Source organism: Prinia subflava, chromosome 14 (genome assembly GCF_021018805.1).
Source record: "Prinia subflava isolate CZ2003 ecotype Zambia chromosome 14, Cam_Psub_1.2, whole genome shotgun sequence".
Classification (NCBI taxonomy): domain Eukaryota; kingdom Metazoa; phylum Chordata; class Aves; order Passeriformes; family Cisticolidae; genus Prinia; species Prinia subflava.
In genome coordinates, this window is record NC_086260.1 from 14,903,910 (window position 1) to 14,919,352 (window position 15,443).

At 42.5% G+C, this 15,443-nt stretch overlaps 1 protein-coding gene across 8 annotated transcripts in view; it reads right to left on the reverse strand.

Moving 5' to 3' along the window:
• ATP2B2 (ATPase plasma membrane Ca2+ transporting 2) overlaps positions 1-15,443 on the reverse strand; it is a 412,644-nt gene that overhangs the window by 294,115 nt on the left and 103,086 nt on the right. The gene's annotated exons all lie outside the window — the stretch shown is intronic.

Sequence of the window (15,443 nt, forward strand, 5' to 3'; positions counted from 1 at the left end):
TTCATACAAACACATTTAACCTGACAAGGAGAAAGGTAATGGAAGTCATCAATTTGAAATAGGATTTCTTGGTTCTAATCCTTAAGCTATGAAAGAAAGTCTAAGTTTCCATGGAAAATGTTCTATTACTAAAAAACAGAAAAATAATTTTCAAATAATAAATCCTGAGAAATAGACTTTTTAGCTGCTAGTAGGTGAAAAAATACTGCTGTCAAGTGACTGAAATAAGCATTTAATTCTCCAACAGTCTGAAATATAACAGATTTCACTACAATATCAAAGTGCACTCAGGTACATGAAATACACGACACAAAGGACATCCACAATCACATCAGGAAGATTTTTATATTTACATTCCCAATAATAAACCTCCTTTTTCTTGTATTTGGTAGAGAGGGCAGATGTATGGAACTGCTGCTCTTGTGCAGCTTGGCACAAGCCATTCCCAAGAGGGAGAAAACACAGGAAATTGGGAAATGCAGTTTGGAGTTTTGGTGAGAAGCCTTTCTGTCCTTAATGTAGTGATCCTGCATCACCAGAGGCAGATGCAAAATCCTAACACCTCTATTTCCTTAAATAAATGAGAATATTCAATACAATAAAAAGGTTTTTTCCACTACAGAACTTTTATGTTCAGTTATGGGGACTGTAGCACAAACTATAAAAATATCCTGCAGATTTGGCTGCTTTTCCTGGGAAATTTGCCTTTCTGTCAGGAGGGTGGGTGCCCATTTCTGGCCAGGGCAGAATAAAGAGGAACCACAGCAAACCCACACTGGTATTACTGTAACAACATCATCCCCACATGGATCTTCTTAAATCAAACCTTGCCATGGAAAAATGGGTGTTCTTTAGGACATGATGCATAAACAGCCATTTTTAACCCATTTCCACACTGGAGAAATACCTGCATTGTCCATAGCACTTTAATATATGTCTGCTTGCAGCTTAAAGATACTTTAATAGATTTACTACCAGCTGTCATACCTGGATTTTACTTGTTTTAATTACCATCCTCAAAACCAAACAATAATAAAATAGCTGCTGGACCTGTCACAGCCTCAACACAGCAAGAACTAAATGTCATGTTTTCAGCTAGTCAGAAAATTCTTTTTTTAATAGAGGGATGATGATCATAGCAGAAGACATCATCAGCTTTCAAAATTCAAAATTCCTTTCTGTTGGTTGCAGCCATATTACACATGGCAAAACAAGTGGGGACAAGTACAAAAATACATTTATGAGTTGGGCCTGGAATAGAGCAGCCAAGGAAAATTCAGGAAGACATAGAAGCAAAAGAATGCCCAGGTGTGTGTTTATTTATTATCATTTTACACACTCTCCTTCTGGGTTCTCCTGTGGCACCCAGGGGACGTGACAGCTGACAATAAACTGCCACTAATTCTAAAAATATCACTTGGATCACCTCCAAGAAAAGTACCATGACCCACTAGAAGAATGCAAAAAGAGACATGAAAAAAAAAAAGTAAATTCTCTCAAAATGTATCTCAAAGGTCCTTTGTGTACAATAAAAAAAAATTTAAAAGGTGCTAACTTGTCTCTCCTTAATTCTTTTTCCTTGCTACTTTTGTTTCACTTTTTCCTTCTTGGCTTTGGATATTCAAGAATCACAAAGAAGAAAAGAAAAATATTAAACCAAAAAAAAACCCAACATAATGATTTTGAAAATATAATTTTAAAGCCAACGTAATGGTATTTACAATCACACCTGCAATATTCATTTTCCATGCTGGATCTCCCAGCACTTGGATCTTACCACCACTACTGGTCTGTGTAGAGAATATTTTGAAAAGAATATATATTTGATTTTGTCTGTTGCCAAAGGATGGAGAAGGCAGCATGACAGTGATAATTCCATTAGAAAAAAACCAAACTTCTTCACGTGAAAACCTAATTTTTGTCTCTAAATTCTGGCAAACTTACCCAAAAAAAGCTGAAGCGTGCATTAAACGCTGTTGCTCATCTCAAGGCCTGCTGTGCACAAGCTCCTTTGCCAATCCCCGCTCAGGGAGAGGGAAATGCAATTCAGGACGTGCCAAAATAACATTTCCTTGCGCTCCTGAGAGTGGTGGGACACACCTGGGCCAGCTCCCTCCCTGTGTGGCTGGCAAGGGCCTGGGGGAGCTGCAGTCACTCCTGGTAGCAGGAGTTGCCTCCTCTCTGCAGCCTTTGGAGAACCCATTCATTTCTTCCCCATCCTTCGGCCATAAAAGTGAATTCCAAGTGTCCCACCCACTATTTCATGTTCACTGCTCACATGCAGGAGAGGCTGCCCCAGAACAAAATCCTGACCGAGCTCAGGACCTGTGGCTGAGTCACAAGGCACAGGAAGAGGCTTTGGGGGCGCTGCTTTGTCCCTGGGCTGTTCCTACAAGTATTTATGGCAAAAGCAGGCTGCAGAAATGGTAATGGAAAAGGATTTAATGTGGGACATAACCCAGGCAGAGCTATAACCATGCTGTAAAAATTTCAGCAGGAAATTTTCTGTGCAGACAAGCCAAGGAGCTTTTTTTTTTCTTTTTTTTTTGGTTCGGATCTTTGCTCCAGCTGAAATATCAGACGCATAAAACATCGAGACAATGCCACCACCAAAAGCAGAATTAGAGATTTGGAAGAAGAGCTCTGTCAGTTGTCCATTTAATTCTCTCTCCTGGCTCCAAGAGTGGCAGCACCAAATGCTTGGAGCAGAAATCTCCAAAGAGGAGGAATCAGAGCAGTCTGCAAACCCTTCCGAATGGAAAGGTTCCCTGAGCTCCTCTCCAGCTCTTCTGATGGAATATAAACAAGTCAAACTTTAATTACTGCAAGCTTTCACATACTAATGGAATATAAGGAGTTTTAAAGAAATTTGGAAAGCAGCAATTTACTTTGGAGTAATGCAATTTTACTTAATTGCTCCTAATTAAAATTATTCTACAAATGTAAAACAAAAATGTCTATTAATTCTCTGCATAAACTAAATTTAGGTATCAACTGAGTAGCTTATTCACAGTATTTACTATAATTACTGCAAGACTTTTGTAACTTTGATGATTTAAAAGTTTGGAGGCTTGATACCAAATAATGGTTTCTGCTGCATAAAGCAAAATAATCTTTCAAACTCCCAATGCCTTTGTACTTTGACTGTGACTCACTAAATTTACATTTTGTGAAAGTACATGTAGGAGTAAAAGCACTTATGTATTATCAAGAAATATGACATTATAATCCCATGAAGTTACTACTTATAGAAAAAAATAAAACTGTTCCCATTCTCTTCCACACCTAAGTGTAAAGTGAATACCTTCCATTAACTTTACCTTGGATTAACTTTAGAAAGAAAAAGGACACTTAATATTTTTGCATATATTTTAAACTTCACTTTTAACACAAACTTTTAAAATCAGCCGTGAAACATAAAAATTGGAAATATCTATCCATAAAAGTTAACTCATCTGAAAATAATTATTGTATTTGAAACTAGCCTGTGATTTGTGCCAAATCTGACAAAACGTTGCGTCCGAAGTTGGGGTGGAAAATTAAACAAAAAAAATTGTGAGACCTTCTGCAAGCTTTTATATTTTAGAAACAGAACAAGTTAAGTCAAAGACAGGGGTGGGGGTTTTTTTAAATTTCTTCTCTTCTTTTATTTTCCTTATTCTCTCTCCACGTTTTTGCTACCTAGTTTTTCATTTGGCTCTTCAAACAGCCCAACAAAGCAAATGCAGCAGGTTCAATGTGCCATTTCGAGGTGAAATTTGCTAACTTGAGTAAAACCTTTACTACATGCGGGTTTTTCCTGCAGATCAGCCGTTTTCTTCTCCAAATTCTTTAATGCTCCAAAGTCAGTGCATCACAAGGGAGCTGTGCCTGATTTATTCCATGGGTTCAGCCACCCCATGGAGCCCACCCCACTAACACCTGAGCATGGATTAATTAACAATTAACAGAGGATCAGGAGGAAATAACCATGCTCAGAGCTCCTCTTGCTGTTGGGAATCATGGAATGGGTTGGGTTGGAAGGGATTTTTTAGCCATCCAGTGCCACCCCTGCCATGGCAGGGACACCTTCCACTGTCCCAGGTTGCTCCAAGCCCTGTCCAGCCTGGCCTTGGGCACTGCCAGGGACAGCCACAGCTGCTCTGGGCACCCTGTGCCAGGGCCTCACAGGGAAGAATTTCATCCTAATAACCTGAATTTTCCCTCTTTCACAATTTGTACCCATGACTCCCTGTCCTGTCACTCCGGTTCTTGACCAAGAGCCCCTCTCTGGTTCCCTGGAGCCCCTTCAGGCACTGGAAAGGGCTGTGAGGTGTCCACAAAACCTTCTCTTCTCCAGCCCTCCTGTCAACATCGTGCCTTCCCCTGGACTCGCTCCAGCACTTTTTATGTTGGAGGCACCACTTGAAGACCCTTTCAGAACCTGGCAAACCCTGGAGAGTGGAAATCCAGACCTTGGTTTTGTTTTTAAACTTGGGGACTGGGGGGAAAGAAAACATATTTCTGTTAGCCAACGGTTCTGGCACTGTATCACCATTGTTTTCCTCCCAAAAAAAAATTCCAGGGGTCTCCCAAGGAAGTCCCAGCCTGCCACCTTTGGGCTCAGCTGTGTCACAGGAACATCAGGGCAGGGCAGGGTCAGCTTTTCCCCATTTCCATCAGGGCAAGGGCATTTCCCTCTGTATAATGAAGTTCAAGCCAAATTACCAATAAAGCCCAGAATGAGATCATAGATGTCATGGCAAAGCAACAAGAAAATAAAATGAAACTGTGGGGACAGCAGCACCCAGGAAACAATTTCCCACAGTAATTCACTTCTCATGTGGCTGTGTGGCACTGACTAAATCCCTTCACTGCACGGGTGCCATGGGAAGCGGATGGTTGCACATTTTTAACCCCAAGCTCACCAAGTCTAAAAACAGAATCTTAATTAAGAAAAAAAAAAAAAAAAACAGGGAAAATAGGCTTTAATAAACAAATGGGTTACATGAATACAAAATGCAGAGGGCATGTTTAAAAATTGGCGAAGATCAAAAGCGGGAATAATGAGTTAAATTACAAAAACAGTTATTAAAATGTTGTTTTGAATATCTGAAAACAAAAACCTTGAAAATGCACTGTTCCAAGGAAAATTCTGCACTGGCAGGAAGAGATTCCCAGTGCAACTTGAAGTTTTTTTTCTTAAATTCAGCAATTCCCTAACAAATCATCATTAAAGCCTTGATCCCCAGGGCATCCTAAAAGCACTTCTGCAGCATTAGTAATAGGCCATTTAATTCCCCCACTTTATTTCTAATTTCTAATTAGGTTTTAATTCATGATATATCTTATCCTCTCATTGTGATAGCCTGTATTCTTAAGGAAATGGGAATTTATCTTTCTAAGCTAAAAGTTTTTACAGTCAGGATTGCTGGATCACAGTGTTCCTTCTGCTTTTTTTGCCATCTCCCTCAAACTGTCCTAAAATAAATCTAAGTGTTTATTATTGAAATATCCTGGTTTTCCCTTATCTACTTACACTGCTCAGCTGGCATTTTGGAAATGCAAGGATTGGTGGCATTCCATGTATGGCCACCTCAAACCACATTAAAAAGTCCTCTGGACCACGAGCTTTGTTCTAAAATAATCCTGAAGACTTCCCCATGGAACACTGAATAAACACGTGGTCCCAGTGATGTCACCCACACAAGGGACGGTGCCAGGGGCTCCTGGTCCTGCTTGGGCTTCTCTTCCCTATGGATTGCTGCACTACTTGATTCTCTAAAAGTTTCCACAGGGCAGCTGCTTCTATTGTCAAGCTAAAAAGAAAAAATAAGAGTAAACAAAAAAGATAAACCAAAAAAAATTAAAAATAATCTCCAAATCAGCTGCTTTTCCTTGTGATTCTCACTCCATTTTCTCCTGCCCCAGGAAGAACGCCATCAGCATGGTACATCTAACTCCAGGATTTCTTTGTGATCTTAAACAAACCAGAAGAGCTGGAGTTAGGGTAGGGCAAGAAGCGGAGCAGGACAGAGCAAGGAAAAATTGGGGTGAGCTGGAGTGAGAGCAGAGCAAAACTGAATTCCTGCACTGCAATGCAGCACATCCCAGCTCTCCCTGGGTGACTCTGGCAGCAGGGATCTGCTGAGGAGTGATCCCTCAGGGATCCTGCACCCACAATTTCTGTGGCTGGAGAAACATCTCAGGACCCTCCCAGTGCCTGTGCTGGGGACAGGGGTGAGGGAAATGCTGCTCCTCTGGTTCTCTGTCAGCTGGAAGCCTGAGTTTATACCTGATGCCCAGCAGAATTTCCTGTCGTGGTTCAATTAATTTGTTTGGTTCTAAATATCAGCAAAAGATAGAGACAAAAGAAAAATTAAATAAATCAGGAGGATTTGTGTCCCTGAGGTCCAGCAGAGCCTGGGTGGGGCTGCCAGGTGATCCCACACCCAGGTACTCCTCCGAGGCTGAAAAGCGCTGCTGCACTGCAGGGTTTGCATTTCCAGCCCTCCCAAACCCTCACAGCAACACAAGCCCCCAAAACCAATCCAGCTCCCTCAGTTTATATTTTCTGGACGAGCAGCATGCACAGATCATGCTAGGAGAGAGGCTGCTTTCCTCTAACGTGCTGATCTCATTATAAGCAAATACGAGGGCAATCTAATTTTATCGGCCACAAAACAAAGAGCGTGTTTAAATTTTAACATCCAGCCAAAACCTCTTCTGCTTATAATTTGAGTTTTAACTTATACAGTGTGTTCATTACCGTAAACAATCTGCAAAATGGCCAGAAAACAAACTCCCCCCTTGTAATATGCCATCAGAAAAGCCCAAAGAAATAAACATTGGCATCTCAGCCTTGCTTTCACTTTGCTCTCCAGGCTTTGGAAAGACCAGCTGAGAAGTTTTCCTTCCAAATAAACTGAAGGTTTTAAACAAGCCAAAGAATGCTTCCAGATGTTTTTCTTTCAAGCATACCTCAATAAATGACCCTGAATAAAGAAAACTTCAATGTAGATAAATAGTGTCTTGGAGGATAAAGAACTAAGGAAGGGCTCCAAGTATTACAAAATTATACTCATGTTTCATCTCAATTGATTTTGTCCACCTAATCAGTAAAATCAACAACAGCAACTTGACTTCCTTCTTTGCAAAAGGGAACAAAATACTATTTTAAAATATGAGATCATTTCAATTGAATAAATACTACATGTGCAGATAATGGGATTTCCATGAAAAATTGAAAAAGCATTGCTCTTTGTCATTAAATTCAAGTTAATCAGCATATTCTGCTGCAGATTCAATTAAAAACCAATATTCTAAATTTATTGCTCAGTCGTAAATATCAGTTCAGTTTCCAAGCAAAACAATATGAATCTGCAGTAAACAGCTCAATCATTCTGGAAGTTGTCTAAACACCAACCCCAACAGCAACAGAGAAAATAAACAAGAGAAAAACCACAACAGCGGCTTCTCCAAAATCCAGGAGTTGTGATACAACATATTGCACCTCCACAGACCAAGAGAACTGGCAAAAAGTGGTGATAACCAACAGGAACAAGGACTGCTATTTGTTTGTCAAATGTTATAAATTACTTTTTTTAAAAGATGCTCATTTTGAGTGCCACGTGGGAGATGGGAAGGGTCTGTCAGAGAACAGTCCTGGTGGAAATCTCCGAATCAAACCTGACAGAAACCCAAATCTGCAGATTAACAGCCAGGAGCTGCAGATGCCTCGTTTCCTCTGCCAGACCAGCCTGAAAGGAAGGGCTCTCTAACAACCACCACAACATCCAGCAGTGGTGACAGCACCCGCAAACCTCAGCACAAGAACATTTGATGGGAAAACAGGGAATCCAGAGAGCACAACCCGGGGATGGATTCAAGAGGAGGATCTGCCTCTCCTCCCTCTGGGACTCCCTCAGTTCTGCACAGGGGGTCCTGCCTGCTCCCCCAACAGCTCCTGGAGGAGTTACAGCTCCCTGGGATAAAGGGATAAGGGAGGAAGGCACAAGGACGGGGACAGCGAGGGCACAGAACGAAGGCAGGCTGGTCAAACCTGATCAGCTTAGTCCCGGCTTTCCAAACCCAAAACTACAAAACTACAGCCACAGGGACAGCCAGGTTTGGCCAGGCTGGAGAAAGCAGGAGCTGAGGGAACTCTAGAGAAAGCAGGAGCTGAGGGACCCCTGGAGAAAGCAGGAGCTGAGGGAAGGGTGGAGAAAGCAGGAGCTGAGGGAAGGCTGGAGAAAGCAGGAGCTGAGGGAACCCTGGAGAAAGCAGGAGCTGAGGGAAGGGTGGAGAAAGCAGGAGTTGAGGGAAGGCTGGAGAAAGCAGGAGCTGAGGGAACCCTGGAGAAAGCAGGAGCTGAGGGAAGGGTGGAGAAAGCAGGAGCTGAGGGACGGCTGGAGAAAGCAGGAGCTGAGGGAACCCTGGAGAAAGCAGGAGCTGAGGGAACCCTGGAGAAAGCAGGAGCTGAGGGAACCCTGGAGAAAGCAGGAGCTGAGGGAACCCTGGAGAAAGCAGGAGCTGAGGGAAGGCTGGAGAAAGCAGGAGCTGAGGGAAGGCTGGAGAAAGCAGGAGCTGAGGGAACCCTGGAGAAAGCAGGAGCTGAGGGAAGGCTGGAGAAAGCAGGAGCTGAGGGAACCCTGGAGAAAGCAGGAGCTGAGGGACGGCTGGAGAAAGCAGGAGCTGAGGGAACCCTGGAGAAAGCAGGAGCTGAGGGAACCCTGGAGAAAGCAGGAGCTGAGGGAACCCTGGAGAAAGCAGGAGCTGAGGGAAGGCTGGAGAAAGCAGGAGCTGAGGGAACCCTGGAGAAAGCAGGAGCTGAGGGACGGCTGGAGAAAGCAGGAGCTGAGGGAACCCTGGAGAAAGCAGGAGCTGAGGGAACCCTGGAGAAAGCAGGAGCTGAGGGAACTCTGGAGAAAGCAGGAGCTGAGGGAACCCTGGAGAAAGCAGGAGCTGAGGGAACCCTGGAGAAAGCAGGAGCTGAGGGAACCCTGGAGAAAGCAGGAGCTGAGGGAACATTGGAGAAAGCAGGAGCTGAGGGAACCCTGGAGAAAGCAGGAGCTGAGGGAACCCTGGAGAAAGCAGGAGCTGAGGGAACCCTGGAGAAAGCAGGAGCTGAGGGAACCCTGGAGAAAGCAGGAGCTGAGGGAAGGATGGAGAAAGCAGGAGCTGAGGGAACCCTGGAGAAAGCAGGAGCTGAGGGAAGCCCAAGCTCCACAGCCTGAGGAGACCCTCAGGACCATCAGGAACGTCGCTTCCAGCTCCGAGGGGTGCCCTAAGTGGTGACAGACTCCACCTTAATGCTCCCCTCTCCTCTCCCATAAGTTCCTGTTCATTATTTTCATATTTTCTGTTTGGCATACAGGAACAGGATTGTTCCTGTATGCCAAATACAAATATACCAAGTTTGAACTAAAATTCTCCATAACTATAAAAATATATTTGATTAAACAGATGTCAGCAAAATTTTATGGAGTGAAAATTGAGTAACAGATGGTGAGGTCTGTGGAGTTCAAAGAGGCTGGGTTTTATTAAATAGGAAATTTGAGGAAAAGAATTATTTTGCTGGAAATATTGATGCAGTGTTTAGGCAAATGTAAAAGCATTCTTACTGGATAGAAAACAGTAAGTTTAAAAAAAAATTAAATTAGATGTATTCATACCATGAACCTCTGACTATTAAAAAGGGGGATTTTATTCTAACTTCTTTTTACTGACTACAGCACATCAAGGTTCTCAAAGAAAAATAATGGGGAACAAAAAAACCTAGCTACCAAACCAAAAATAACAATGACCTTGATTAAGCATCCTGAGCAAAACACATCCTTTGTGTGATATATAAACTATTGTGAAAACAAGTACAAGACCATGGGATAATAAAAATTATATCAAACTTATATTATAAGCATTAAACAAAATTGCAAACAATGGCTTATGTGCTTTGGGAAATGAGACAGAAGGATTATAACTCCTGCCTGCCATTAACGTATCACCCCTATTCCAACTTTACTGCTTGGAATGGCAGAAGAACATTGCCACCAGTGGAACACAGACAGAGAGTCAATGAAATGAAAAGAACATCATAAATGTAATTATTATTGCACAATATGATTTCTCTCCCTGCTCCTATGGCTCTTGAGTCTTTTCTTCAAGCTGATATTTTAAACATTTTATTATATCATTGGGGAAAAAAAAGAATCAAAGGGCAGGGGTGGTTTCTGATCCATGGCCAGGCTCCTTCTGGCATCAAACAGAAAGCCACAGCACCCTGTGGAACAGCAGCCAGGGAGCTGCCCCAGATGTCCAGGGGGAGAACTGGAGAAACCCAAAGGATCCAGAGCACCTCACCCTGCTGAGAGCTGCCTGTGGTCCCTAAAAGCCTTGTGGTGGCTCACAGGCAGGAGAGCCTTCAAATTCCCCCACACCAGAGGTTTCTGAGCTGACAGAGCCTCTCAAGGCACCAGCCCCTGTGGCCAGACCTGCTCCAACACAGCCCAGCTCCATCAGAGCTCTGCTCATCCCTCAAAAACCTGCTGGGAGCCCTGCTCATCCCCCAAAAACCTGCTGGGAGCCCTGCTCTGCCCCTCAGCAGCACAGCTGAGGGCTGGGCACTCCCTTGGATCAGAGCTGGGAGTGCTGATGTCACCGGCACTGAAACCATCGCAGAACAGACATTTCTGAGCTTGTCTCTCCATCTCACAGTGACATTTCCCATCAGGTGTTTAACTGTGCTGTCAGGGCTCCTGAGGATGCAGCCCCAGGGCTCTGGAAGCTGCTCCACCCTCACACTGAGAGATGCTGCTCATTTTTCACAGAGTGGTGCAATGAACTGAATCCCCCCAAAACTGGGAATGCACAAACAGAGTTTACACTCACCAGTATTTATGGTTTGTTAACTAAGACCACGTCTTATTAGTGGGTTTAAAACCAACACAAGAAACATTTTCCTACAAAGACTGTATTTTAGAAGAGAAAAAGTCAGATAACGTTTGACAGAGTGATAAAAGAACCAACTAACTCAAGCAAAATACCCTCCTCGAGTTTGCACTTCAGCGTTTTGTGCAAGCACAGGCTCTCCAGGAGCAATGTTTGGCTTTACAACTCATCCATCATTCCTTCCTCTCTATTGATTGATTTATCAGTCACATCCAGGAACCCTGGACTGGTTCAGAGGCTCCAAATAAACACCTGAAATGGTTCCTGGGCTTATATCACCACCAGAGTAATTTAGATCACGTTCAGCACAGCTCTCCAGCCTTCCCAAGGAAGAAATGATTGGATTGAAGCACGTTGAAAGCACAGAGATGTTGTCTGAATATTTTCACATGCTTTTAGACCTAGAAATCCTGTATTTAAACAAGCAGAAAAAGGAAACTTTGGAGGTGGGTGTTAATTACTCCTATTTGCAGGCTTTATAGCAGTTTCCCATATTGGTTAAAACAGAAGCTGTATCCTATTTTCAGTGATTCAAAAATCAAGGCAAGAGACAGAAATTCATCAGAAAAACCAGAGACTACTTTTCCAGAGATATAAAAGAAAATGCAGCTTACACATCTCAGGCATCAGCTTTTAGATCTATCCTTTATCTTCCTAAGGCAAACATGATGATCAATCTATAAAAAATCCTGAAAAAAATCACCCAAAACCTCCTCTTAATCTTCAGCTGTTCAAGGATTCTACAGTTTTCAAAAGAACTCTTAAGCACAGGACATTTTGGGAGTTGAATACTCAGTGTTAAGAGCATGAAAAATATCACACAAAATGTTTAAAAGGGATTTCAAAGCTTGACCCAAGCTGATAACCCCGGTTAAGATTTTCATTTCTGGATATTTAAGATAAAATGGCTGAGGACTTACAGCGAGGAGAAACCAGTTTTACAGCAGCATTTTAAGTTGTGATAAGATTCCTAAATATAAATGCCCAAAGCTAATGTGCCAGAATGTTCATTTGGGTCTTTCTTAAAGGAAGGCACAAGGAATGATCTGAAACTTATATTTAACCTTTACACAAGAGGCAGTTCAGTATTTAGAGAGATCTGAAGGAAGGCCTTGTTCTCACCAGATCATCTTTCTCCAGCTTTGGAGGAAGAAATGCTAATTCCCATTTTTCCCCATTTTCTGACGGGCTTTAGGATTCGTCGTGGATGTGGGAAAAGAAATTATTTGACCTCTTGGAGAGAAGGAAAAGGGAAGTGAGAGGGTCATGTCTGGAGAGAGGTCTCTGCACCTTATTCCATGTCAACGTTATTGGCCTCAGGCCAATTTCTCAGGGCCACACCAGAGAGGTTTACTGTGAAAGGAAACAAGGAAAAGTATTCTTGGGATAATCTTATGGAACCCTTTTATTCCTGCAGCGAAAGGCAGGAAAAGTCCATGTAAAAATACCAGATCATTTACAAATGGAGTCAGAAAAACAAAAGATTTGTGTCCATATGTGTAACACTCCCCAGACTGGATGAACTCGATTGGAAAACTTGTTAAAATCATCATTCCAAGGTGCTTTTAAATACCTGTAAGATAACAGTTATCATCCTCCAACCAGAACTCCCTGAGGAGCTGCCTATTGATCCCTTTCACTGACAAGTTACAGTTTAGATAAAATCTCATGCCTACTCTTGGTATCTTTTCTTTTTTTGGTATTTTCACAGAGAATTCTCAACATTTTTCAAAAATCTCTTTTGTTCCCAGGAGCCTGCTCTGTGCCTTGGGAATGCCAATGGATCTCTGAGTGGTGCCACGTCACTGCCACTCCCTGAGGCACAGAGGTGACAAGGACACAACCAGGGAAGTGTCTCCCCAAGCACAGCCTTGCACTCAATGCCTTCTTTAATGCAAGCTGAAAGCAAACTGCTCCAGCTGATAATTAAAAAATAGAAACCAAACCGCTAAGGCCTGTCTGATTAATTGCTCTACTTAGCTAATTTGATAAGCCCTCCATCAGTTTTCCATGCCTCCTTCATTGGCTTGATCTACTTTGTAAATTAATCTAATTATGAACACCTGCAATCCAAAGCCCCATCTCTGCAGAAGTTTGGAAACTCTTATTTATACACAGCATTTCTCAAAGAGCAGTTCTGAGCCCTATCCTGCCACAAGAAGCTTTTCTGGGGCCCAGGGAAGGGACACAGCAAGGGGACACAGCAGTAGAGGAACCACTCCCTGCCTCAGCACTGCTTTATTCCCTCTGTATTCTGCAACATAAACTGCATTCTGCAAGAAAAATCTAATAAAAATTTACAGCAGACAAAAGATGACAAACGAGTCAAAGCCACCACAGTCCCCACATCACATTAATCAGATCAGCCAGGAGGGGAATGATAACTCCAGCTCCCACTCAGGGTGCTGTGGGATCTCCAGAGAAACCAGGGACTGCACAGAGAAAATGCTGTGGGCTCAAACCACACTGCAAGCTGTGACCTGACAGAAGGGTTTTTGAAAAGCTCAGCATCACCTGGAGTGAATATATGTTAGATAATGAAAGATTAACTGGGTGTTTATGATGTGGATGTGTGGAATGCCCTCGATCCCCTGAAAAGCCATTTCTGTTTGCACCACTTCTTCACACAGGACAGAACTCTGCCAATGGAACCCAATCACAAAACTTGTATTTTCAAAAGTATGGGCTGGTAACTGATTTCAGACCAATTGCACTGATGGTTTTAAGTGATCTCTCTGATTGCTACTTCATCCTCATTAATTATTGTGAATATAAATCAGAAACAAAAGAAAGCCCCAAGCAGTTTTATCTGGCTATAAAGATTTCTTGCCACTGGATTTGCAATTCCTGTTCACAAATGATTTTGTGGACAGCATTTTTAATATGCTGTTTTAATCATAATTTTCTCCCTCTCAACATCATTACAGAAAGACTGAGCATAATAAAATGGGAGTTTTTTTCCATCAAAATCAGAAAATGTTATAGTTCAATTCATCTGGGGGTTTGTGCTAGCCCTGATAAAATGTATTTTTAAAAGACAATAACACTGTCAGACTTGCCTGACTCAAAAGCAATTTTCATTAGTAAAATTTAACTGTAAGCCCTTGAGGGAACAACAATTTATTGTATTTGTTGTAAAAAATATTTTAGCTGAGCAATGCCAGGCTTGGGGCCTTCTGCAATAACTGTGGCAAGAAAAATGAGGAAGCTGCAGGGGGATGGATCTCTGCTAGGTGGACCCCAAAATGAAGGACACCCCTATCCTACCTCAAAACACTGCTCTGATATTTCAGACCTGAGAATATGAGGAAGTGAAGTTATTAATGGAGCCATTAACTGTCTCTCTGGGGCTCCTGGATTAATTAAATTCGGAATCAGTGCTGAGATCCTCACAGCCTTTCCAGACCTTCAGCAAGCACCTGCAGAACTGCTCCAAATATCCCCGTGTTGTACAGCACACCGTGGAACAAAAGTCAGGCATTACATGGAAAAGCTGCTAGAATGTCAGAAAAGTACAGCAAACAGCGCCAAAAAAAAAAGGAAATAAAGAAATATTGGCATTAAAAGACCTGACAGCTGTTAAGCTTTTGTTCTTGCATCATCTCCCATTGCAGGCGGTGAGTAATTAAATGTGATGTGCAGATGAGGGAGGGCTTGTCCCTGTCAGGACCTCAGAGCTGCCCAGGACCCTTCAGAGGGGCTGCTGCAGACCCTGCAGGGCACAGAATTCCCCTGGGAGCTGGGGATGATTATGGAAATGCCATGGATACCCCAGGATTGAGCACTGCCCTCGGGAAGCTGCAGTTTATGGCTCTCAGAAATGCCAGAATCTCCTATTGATCACCCAAACAGCCTCACCAGGCACAGTTCCAAAGGCTGACTCCTCCGAGGTGAGCTAGGGAAGGAGATTAAAAATCCGTGTCCCTTAAAGCCTCGGCCACTCCTGTGACATCCCTAATCCCAGCAGTGAGGGAAAGCTCTTTATCAACTCCTGCTCTCAGAGGTGGAGGTCATTGAGCAGCTCAAATATCTTGAGGTGAGGGAGAACTTAGGAGGGAAAAAACAAAGTAAAATGGAGAAAAAAAGGGGAAAAAAAGAACACTAGAACCACACAAGGATTACCTACTTCCAGTTAAAAGCATGAGGGGAAATAATCAATTTAAAAATATGTATCGGTAAACCCAGAAATACTGAAGGTATTTGCTACTTAACTCCTAAAAATAAATGATAGATAGATAGATAGATAGATAGATAGATAGATAGATAGATAGATAGATAGATAGATAGATAGATAAAAATTAAATATTAAATAAATAGGCAGAAAATGGTAGGAAACCATTTGATAACTGTGAGACCTAATCCCAAAAGCTGATTTATTTTCGCATCATAATAACAGGGGTAATTTCCTAATATTTGGAGGAGAAGGGAAAGAGAAGGAATGTGTGCTGCTGAGGAGCAGCACGGGGGCTTCTTTTTGCCCAGACAAAATGAGTTTATGAAATATATTTAACTGAGTT